Genomic DNA, 10,993 nt, shown 5'->3' on the forward strand with positions numbered 1-10,993 from the left:
CAAAGCACCTACTCACCTGCACAGTGAATTCAGCATTCTCCTGTTGTAATCCACTGTTCGGGTGCCATACAGCAGGTCCCATGCCACTATCTTTGTCCTCTTTAGCTGGTTCCACTTTAAAATAACACAGAAAGGCCTGCTTCACTTGGCTGGTAAAAAATAGGCAGGTGATATGCATTTTTACCACCTACCTACAAATGAACATGGCAGCCGCTTGAGTTGGTACACTTCTCCTGCAGCTGTTTTAACTCAGCACGTTGGGTTTGACAGGCAGCATCGCTTGTCAAACTTGTGTATTAATGTCAGTGGGGGCTGGTTTGCAAAGGTGAGCCAAAAAGCTTGGCTTGCAGATTCCCCTGTCTGCTTGGAAATAAAAATAGGGATTCAGTATTGCTACCTTAACATCTGCAAACTGCCATGGGTTGCTTTTTCAGAGTAAAAGAGGTCATAGTAAGCAATGGACACAGGACAGCCCTGAATTTCTGGCAGGATCACACATTTTTTTTCCGTTTGTAAAACCATTGTAATGAAACTCTTGCCATGGTAAATTTAATTATTGAGTGGGCCATAGGGCCTGAATATATGGTTTGAACCCACTTAACAAACTTTTCACCCAGGCCAAAACCAGTGTTAAGTTTTTGATGTCAAATTTCGATTTAGTTTTAGTCATAGTCTTTTAACTAAAATGCTATTTTAGTTTTAAACATATTTTAGTCTTTTGACTAAAAGGCCGTTTTAGTTGTATTTAGGGAGAACTCCCATGGTGTCATCAAAGCATTCACTGTAAATGCTTGGGAGTCCCTGGTCCTAGATATGAATATGTCCAGCTTTGTATCGAACCTGGATGCCAGAAGATCCAATCCAGGGTTCCCCACCTTTGGCAGAGTTACTTGAACACCTCTAGGTGAAAATCCATCCTCCAGGAGTCTTTGCTGGCCTATTAATTTTCCATGTCAGGAATGTGGACGACAGCCAGGGCAGGGACATTAAATTCTGCCTAAGACAGGGTGAGATCCCCCTAAGCAGCCCCAGTTCCGGTGCTTCCCTTATGATTTATGTATGCCACAGCCATAGCATTGTCCTACTGAAACCTTATAGGGAGGCCCAATGCAGCAGGGCAAGTTGGATCACATTCAATTCCAGAGTGTTGATGGGCAAAGCCCTGTCCTGTGGTGACCAAGGCTCTGGACTGAGATTGTCCACACCTCCATCCCATTTCTTGAGGCTGGCTTCCATCATCAGGATCCTCCATCTCCAGGATTCACAAACAAATCCTCCAGTCCAGAGACAGTCTTGTTCTGTGGTGTAAATGCATCAGGGAGTCTAACGACTGTGTCCTCCTGTCTCATATCTACAAAACATTCAGTTGAAGGAGCCTGAAATGAAACCTGGCAAAGGAAACTGCCTTGAAGGAAACTACCATCTTTCCCAGAACCTTCATGCAAAGCTGAATCAAGGGGTTTGTCAGAGCCCGAAGCAACTCTGAAGTTTGCAGGGTGAGACATTTGTCCTGGGGTGAGATCACTCTCAGCTGGACCTACAGTCATACATATTCCAACCTTTGTGGTAGGATTAAGGCTGACTTTTGAAAATTCAGTACCCATACAAACCTCTCCAGAGTCTGTACTGTTCAATACACATTTAACTCCAGAAGCAGAGCAGGGTTGTTCCTTCAGAAGCAAGTTGTCCAATTAACCTATGACAGGAATATCTTGAGCTCATAAGAGTCCAAAGACTACAGGGGTCACAGGGTGTCAGGTACCTGATTGGAGACTGAAATGATGAGGTCGGCCTCACTTGTGTCACTAGCCCTGACCCCACTGGAAGTGGAACAGAGAGTGTCTAGGGACCAGAAGGACAAGAGTGCCAGCAGATGTTGTTTGCAGCTCTTGTAGCTGGAGACTTTGGAAGACTGATGAACCTCCGATTCAGGAACAGTATTGATATGCAGAGCTGGTATGGTAGGTCGCCAGGTGTGCACCAGAGCAAGGCAGGAAGCTGGGATGGGAGACAGGAGCAATGTCATAGGAATAGCTGGGGTCATCAACAGGCGGACAGCGAGGTACCAAATCATAAGCAAACCAAAGTCAGGAGCAGAGCTGAAGTCAGGAACAAGTATCAAGCAGGAGAGTAATCAAGAGTCAGGTCAGGAACAAGCTGGGTCAGCAACAAGGAAATCACACAGGAACGAGCAGGAAACAGGGAACAGCTGAAGACCAGTCAGCACTCAGCACAGGCAGAGGCACCTTTTAAATAGTCCATCTGGAACCAATCTTCACCATGCATGTGCACGTGCGTGATCATGCATTTCTGTGCGCACGCGCACTTCTATTCGCCAATCGTCTCACCGGGATTCCCGTGCACAGGGGTTGCAATTGCAACCTGGCCCCATGCTTCAGGGGGGGCATACAGCTCCCCTGTACACCTGGATAGGAGGGTTGGCAAGGGTGGCATATAGAGGAACCTATGCCCTTCATTTTTCCCCTGCAGCCTCTGATATCTCACTTTTCTTCTTCTTCGTCTTGCAGGCATTCAGCGGCTGCAGGAGGAAAATGGAGGGCATTGGTTCCTCTATATGGCACCCTTTCTATCCATGTCCTGCTGTGTACTCTCCTGGCCCCCCTCATCTCTGCTGTGGGGATGCTTTGAGGATGGAGAATGGGGAGTGGCCAGTAAATATGTCATTTACTGACATCAACCTTAAAAATCTGTGTTGAGGGTGACATAAAGTAATTACTAAAGTAGCAGCTAGGCGCTATACTCTGATACCAGGCATTCAATGTAGGTATATAAGAACAGTGCAGCACCTAAATTGTGAATCAAACATTTTTAAAAAAAATGTGAAAAAATGTTAACATTTGAGGTTAATGAAAATTAATAAATGTGAAAGAAACAGAGTGATCCTAAAGTGTCCAAGTGAATGTGATTAATTTAAACACTTGTTTAACCAGTCCCACGTGCTGTGTTGGAGATGAGGAAAAAACTTCAGAGATAGCCAAGGTGACACAATTCACTTCCATGCAACACTTACTGGAAAGCTTGTGACCCCTTGTTAAGAGTAGTCAGTAAATTCTCATAACAGTAATAAGGCTGACCACATGGAAAGTGGACAATCTTCATAGAAAAGACCAACTTGTCAAATGGTATGTCACAACCACTTCTATAATGGACTCTGGCTCCACAGGAAATCCAACTCAAATCAATGGTATCAGAATGTGCAGTAGGATACATGTAGTGTAAAAAATGCTCCACATAGTGTAAAACCCCAAGCTTAGGAAGTTTATTAATTTGAGATGCGCTTACATTATATCCCAGCAAACAAGCATGTACATAAAAATGCAAAAGAATCTCCTTCCAGAAACAAAGATGGCCGACAGCCGGTTGCACATGCATGGTAGTGTGTATGTGTGTGTGGTTCCGCCCTACGTGTTTAGTCATACATGTCGTCATCAGGGGCACTCCCACATGCCAAAACCACGCTCTTAAATAGGGACAGCAGCCAAGGAGAATCGCTGTAATAGGTTGAAAAGTCACCATAGGATGGACTCAGTTGATACCCATTAAATATCAGCCGATTATTATTTACAGCCGCATTATTCATTCACAGTGTTCTGTGAATTAACCTCCTTGGCGGTATGATTCTTTCCGATTTTTTTGTGCTGAAAGCGGTACCATTTTTTTGCATGGAAATATGTAGTTTTTTATTGTAGGCTGTAATTTTTAGGAATAACTCACTGAAATCTGTCCGAACAAGAGTCTATTAAACATTCTGGATATGATAAAATTTGAAACACGAAATCATAAATTATAATTTAATAAATAATCATAAAAAATAATAATATAATAATAATAAATTTAATTCAATAATATAATCAAACCAAAAACTGAAATTTGAAATACAGAGGCAAATTCGCACATCGCTGAGCAAAGTCACAAAATCGTTTTCAGTGTCTGATGACGAATTTCCCCCACGAATCATTATCACTCAATTCTGCAAGTGGTTCTGATTTACTATCGCTGCTCTAAAACCACTTTTGACGTAAAGGGACGCTTTTTGGACGCCATGGACTTTTCTAAGTTTCCAGGCAGAAAGAACAGTCAAAATGCAGGCAGGGCACAGGACAAAGCAGTAGGGACAAAATGTATGTGAAATGCATTGAAACAGCAATGACAGCAAAAATGACATTTTTTAAAATTTCAAATTTCCCGCCGGTTCCGGCGCCCGTACGTCCTGACGTCACAGGGACCGGAACACAGAAGCCGGATGCTAGCATCGGCCGGAGGAGATGGCCAGGGACGCTGCTGCAGGGGACACATCGCGGGAGCGAAGGACAAGGTAAGTGCTGCAGGGACCCCCAGAGCAGCGCCGCATGGTAAGCCCGAGTGTAGCTCGGGGTTACCGCTTTTGGTATAGAAATTTTACCCCGAGCTACACTCAGGAATACTGCTAAGAAGGTTAATGAACTACAAGTCCCGACAGCCTTGGTGGCTGTCGGCTTGAAGTCCTCAATGAACTACCACGGTGCTGTGACCGCTGTGGTAGTTCAATAAGTCTTCCTGTCAGCAAGTATCAGCTTGCCTGTATGGGATGTACAGGCAAGCAGATACACTTGACAGTCTGCAGGAGACCTACATGGCACCAGCTACCTGCTGATCGCTAGTGCAATGCTTTACAGGCTCCTAACACAAAAAATAATAAAGGCACATTTTTTTTTACTTACAAAAAAATATGCATTTATTATTTTTTGTGGAAAGGTATACTTATCCTTTAAGTGAAATAGAACATTACTATTTCCATAATGAAAAACAAAAGCAAAAGCGCACCAACCTTGTGCATTACGTCAGTATAAAAGAGTGAATTTATTGAATTGAGATATATACTCACAAAAGTGGCAATAAGTAAGGCATATAAAATCCTAAATCAAAACACTGAGATAGGAGACATGTGCAAATACCATTGATAGGGAGACTCCCAGGGTGAAGCTGACCCATTTCGAAGGCTGAGGAAGAAGGGATCTCCCTTCGAAACACATCAGCTTCACCCTGAGAGTCTCCCCTCTCGGTGGGATTTGCACGTGTCTCCTATTTCAGTGTTTTGATTTTGTATTTTATATGCCTTATTTATTGCCACTTTTGTGAGTATATATCTCAATTCAATAAATTCACTCTTTTATACTGACGTAATGCACAAGGTTGGTGCGCTTTTGTTTTTCATTACAGTTTATGTCGGGCTTCCCCAGCCTTGTGTTTGAGCTGCACAATCTTTGATCGGTTAATGGACAAACTTTCATAAATTGTTCCATCTGCCCACTTCTGATCTGGGTCCCTGAGTGCAGGAGGTATTGTTTTTGTGTTACTATTTCCATGACCAGGGCTCATTGAAAATGAAGCCTTGTAGGCCTGCGTAAGGTGTAACTGAAATGTGTTATAATCATGTCCAGTGGCTTATTGGGTAGTTTAACATTGCATGTTTGCTTAGTGTGCAATAGAATGGTTCTGTGCATGATCCAGGCATACTGAAATGTCTATGTAAGGTGTAATTGAATTTTGTTATGATCATGTCTAGTGATCAGTTCTTGCATACATTTTACATCCTGCTCCTTCAAATTTTCTCATTGCTGTAGTCGAAAATGAATGTCAATTTGACCCCACTAATGATTTGAATAAAATTCTTCTAGTGTGCAGCATAAAATATATCACAACATTATACAGTATGTTTACATAGAATGTAATGGAATTGTACTATGTCAATGATCAGTGATCAGATCAGTTTGAAAGTGTTCTGTGCCACAGAATGCATTATGATAATGTCCAGGGTCAGATTATGTTGACAGGAGTACCATTCTATGTTGCAATATTATTGTAGATTTATTACATCCAGTGGCCAGTTATGTTGCAGGTGTATGTCTGTATAGCATATTACCAAACTGTAATGATCATGTCCAGTAGTCAGGTCACATTGGAAGATGTGGTAAAAAGGAAACTGGCAGCATCAGCACGTCTCACATTGGTTGCTATTATCCTTCCTCCTCTGTGACTTGGTATGCTTACTATACATTTTCTCCTATTCTTTATGTAGGTTAAAATGTTGCATTGCAGGGCAATCACACTCCCCTCATTAGGACTGCTATTCTGATCATGACTTGTCCTTTTGTTTCCTGTTATTATTATAGGTAATTATATAGTGCTGTCAATTTACACAGCGCTTTACATATATATTGTACATTCACATCAGTCCCTAACCCTCAAGGGGCATACAATCTAAGGTCCCTAACTTACATTCATACATACACTAGGGCCAATTAACCTACCAGCATGTCTTTGGAGTGTGAGAGAAAACATATGCAGGTACAGGGAGAACATGCAACTCCAGGCAGATGGTGCCATGGTTGGGATTTGAACCAACAACCCTAGTACTGCCAGGCGGAAGTGCTAACCATTTAGCCACTGTGCTGTTGTTTGTCTTTATCCCTCCTGCCTCAGCCATTGCTTTTGTTACCATTCTGTTTGCTGCCTTCTTCATTCTGCCTGTGATACAATTACAGCTGGCCATATACAGTACTTGAAGGCAAGTGCCTACATTAGTATTTTTGTATTACTGTATGTGCTGATTGTTGGGCCGATGCATGTAGGGGGTTCATGTACTTTGTGACGTGGTTTACCGTGCATGTGCGTCAGTTCCTGTTTATAGGGCAAATTTTTAGGGGAACCTGCCTTGTGGTTGATGAGTCTGGTGTGGGAGCTGCATAGCGAGAACCAATGTGCCATGTGATCTGCTTTTCTGACCGCATTCTCCTCCAATGGGACCAGTTCCTTAGGGCAACCACATGCATGGATTTGTTGCATGGACTAAAATATGGGCAGCACCATTAAGCAAAAGCACTACTGGGGACAGTACAGATAACCTATGCATCCTTAAATTTGTGCACAGCCAAACGAATGATTATTACAACCATATATGTGAGGATAATTTTATTCACTGAATTGTGTAAGGCCTTGTGAAGTATAGCAGTTTCCATGTATACCCAAGGGTGAAATATAGTAAAATGTGCAGAGTTAAGATGTGAGACAAGCTAGTGAAGTACTTGCTCAGTAATACTTTCTCAAAATGCTTCAGAGTCATATGTCAGGACAGAGAGGAACAGATTGACTGGAATAAGAAAAAAGTAAATGTGGTCATTCTGTAAGGATGTGCTATTTTAACTGTATTAGGGCCTCCAGAAGTAAGTGTCCACTGGGAACTGTTATGAGGTAAGTGTACTTGAGGAATCGAATTTTGTCTGATTCCTGATTACTTGCTTATTGGGTGACACTGTTGGCCCCCTCCTGCCTGACGATTTTTAATCAACAAAGCTGGAAGGAAAAATTGTCAGCTGTACAAAGGGCAGTCATCAGAAATATTTGGGCCCCTTAAACAACTTTAGCCTTGGGCCCCCCGGCCTGAGCACCAACATTCCCCAGGGCCCACCCACTGGCTTTCCCACCGAATCTGCCCATTGGCCATCCCACCGAGTTCTTCAGTGTACCCACTTTTATTTTAACACTCTTACAGCTTAACATATCTTCCGTTCCATTTCCTCCTCCTCCTCTAGTCCCATTTCCTCCTCCTCCAATCCCATCTTCTTTATCCTACAACCTCCTCCAGTCCTATCTCCTTCATCTCATGTCCTCCCCCTTCTCCATCCCGTGTCCTTCTCTTCCAGTCCCATCTCCCCATTCCATGTCCTCCTCTCCTTCATCACATATCCTCCTCCTTCTCCATCCCATATCCTCCTCCTCTAGTCCCATTTCCCCCATCCCATGTCCTCCTCTTCCAGTCTCATTTTTCCCATTCCATGTCCTACTCCTCCATCCCATGCCCTCCTCTTACTGCAGTCCCATCTCCTGCATTCAATGTCCTCCTCCTGCAGTCCCATCTCCTCCATCCTATGTACTCCTCCTCCAGTCCCATCTCCTCTATCCCATGTCCTCCTTCTCCACTCCAATCTCCTCCATTCCATGTCCTCTTCCAGTCCCATTTCCTCCATCATATGTCCTCCTCCATCTGTCCCATCCCATGCCCTCCTCCTCCTGCAGTCCCATCTCCTCCATCCTATGTCCTTCTCCTCCAGTCCCATCCCCTCTATCCCATGTCCTCCTCCTCCACTCCAATCTCGAGGCAGAGACACAGTCTCATCAAGAAACATGTCCACAATACAAAATATGGAAAGATATTTGCCTGTTTTGTGGACTTAAACCACTTCAAGTACGGACACTTTCACCCCTTTCCTGTCCAGGCCAATTTTTACCTTTTAGCACTATCACAGTTTGAGTGACATTTACTTAGTCATGCAACACTCTACCCATATCATTTTATTTTAGCATTTTTTGAGACAGCTAGAGCTTTCTTTTGGTGGTATTTGATCATACTGTTTCTTTTATTTTTTGCCATATTAATGAAAAAAGACCAAAAATTTTGAAAAAAAAATTTTTTTTTGCTTAGATTTTGTTATAAAATTTTGCAAATAAATAATTTTCTTCATAAATTTAGGCCAAAATGTATTCTGCTCAACTATGTTCAACTACATTTTAGGGATAAAGAAACCCCCAAAACAGTGTAAATTATTTAGTCTGTAAGAAAGCTATAGAGTATACAAACTATGGGATATATTTGAAAATTGATCAGTTGAGACCCTAAAATGCCAGATGCTGGTATGACATATGGCAGTGATCAGGACGCTGGTAAAGGGTATGGCAGTGATTAGGACGCTGGTATGGCGCTGATCAGGATGCTGATATGGGGTATGGCGGTGATCAAAACTCTGGTATCGGGTATGGCAGTGATCAGGATGCTGGTATGGCATATGGGGTGAGCAGGATACTGGTATGGGGTATGGTGGTGATCAGAACGCTGGTATGGAGGTGATCAGTATGCTGGTATTGGGTATGTCGGTGACCAGGACACTGGTATGGGGCATGGCAGTGATCAGGTTGCTGGAGTGAGGATGAGGATCACTTCCTGCTGCAGTGCCCCGAGTACTCATCAGTAAAGGACATACACTTACAGAGACTCTCCGCTCTCATCCCGGACTTAACTTCTATAGAAGAGAAAAGGAAACCTCAAATTCTACTGGAAAAAGAAGAGCCAACAGTGAAAATAGCTGAACAATATAAGACAGCATGTCACAGACTGAGAGGGCATGACAATCGGTGGACTTAAAAATTCTTTACATGGACTCACCCCTTATCCCCCTTTGAATTACCCATTACCCTCCCACCTCCCTCCCTGCCCTAGAGCTACCCCCCACCCCCCGCTTCCCAAACTCTACTGCTTTGGCAATGCTAAAAGGTATTTGGTCCTGCCAACAAAGCTTATTTGAATTTGAGAATGAGAGAAAGAATGAGGGAGAGAATGAAAGAGAGTAGGAGACAGAATGAGGGAGAGCACGAGAGAGAGAGAGAACAAGGGAGAGGATGAGAGAGAGACTGAGAGCAAGAATGAGAGAATGAGGAACAAAATGAGAGAGAGAACAAGGGAGAGAATGAGAGAGAGACTGAGGAAGAGAATGAGAGAGAGAATAAGAGAGAGAAAGGGAACAAAAGAGAACGTATGAGGGAGAGAATGAGAGAGAGACTGAGGGAGAGAATGAAAGCGAGAATGAGAGAGAATGAGAAAGAGAAAAAAAGAGAGAGAATGAGGGAGAGAATCAGAGAGAGAGAGAGAACGAGGGAGGGAATGAAAGAGAGAGGGAACGAGAGAGAGAATGAGAGAGACCGAGGCAGAGAATGAGAGAGAGAAAGAGAACAAAAGAGAGAGAATGAGGGGGAGAATGAGAGAGAGAGCAAGGGAGAGAATGAAAGAGAGAGGAAACAAGGGAGAGAATGAGAGAGAGAACAAGGGAGAGAATGAGAGAAAGAACAAGAGAGAGAACAAGGGAGAGAATGAGAGAGAGAAAGAGAACAAAAGAGAGAGAATGACGGGGAGAACGAGGGAGAGAATGAGAGAGAGAATGAGGGAAAGGAGGGTGAGAAGGATAAAGAGAGGGGGAGGAGGCGAGGGGGTAGAGAGAGAAAGATAAAGGGGTGTGCAGGAGAGAGGGGGGCTGTTCTGGATTTGGAAGGCTCACTCACCAGTGATGCCTCCCCCCTTCAGGCTGATTTCTCCAGGGCTGTGGCAGCTAGCAGCTATTGTTTCCAAACATGCAGGTGGCTGGAGAGTGGGTGAGGTTAAGTGGACACAAATGGGAGGCAGGGTGTCAGACTGGACAAGCAGAGGAGTGATGGAGGTTCTAGGACAGTGGAGCTCGGCTCCTGTGTAAGCTGCTTTCCCCTCTCTCACTTTATTACTATGCCAGGCTGTCCGTGGCTTTGGAGGGCCCGGACTAGAGGGGTATAGCCGCCCTCCACAGTGTATGAGTCAGTCACAGTGACAAGACACTCCTCTGGCAGCTGTACACACAGACTCCTCAACACCCGGGCCCCTTACATGTGTATAAGCTATCCACCCTGGATGGCCGTACAACAGCTGTATCCAATCATATGGAGCCGCTGTTTGGGTATTCTGCCATCTGGAGCTGTTGGAAGACGATAGCCCAGCAAGGGGAATTTATCCATCTACTCTGTTTAGCATGGACGGAGGAATCTGTGAAAAATGTTTTTGTTCTGCCTGCAGGCCAAAAAATTCTATTGGTATAGGCAGGTATTGCCTGAAGCTGCCTTCCACAACCTCTGCATGCTGACAAGCAATGGTACTTCATTTGCCTATCAACACATCAGCTGTTGTCACTGGGACAGACACAAGATTTACCACCTGGGCGTTTTACACAGTAAAATCAAAACCTCCTTCTGGGGTCTCCAGTAAAGACAAGACTCTCTGTAGACTCCATTTCTCAAGGAAGCCCATTCCTACCACTGGGAACCATGAGGGTCCCCACAAAGCTATGAATGTAGTGTTCTTATTTAGAATGATAGAATGTTAAAGAGACACAACTCTTTTGGCAGCTGGTTTTTCTTA

Source organism: Staurois parvus, unplaced genomic scaffold (assembly GCF_062004578.1).
Source record: "Staurois parvus isolate SC_StPar_1 unplaced genomic scaffold, SC_StPar_1.0 ptg000686l, whole genome shotgun sequence".
Taxonomy (NCBI): domain Eukaryota; kingdom Metazoa; phylum Chordata; class Amphibia; order Anura; family Ranidae; genus Staurois; species Staurois parvus.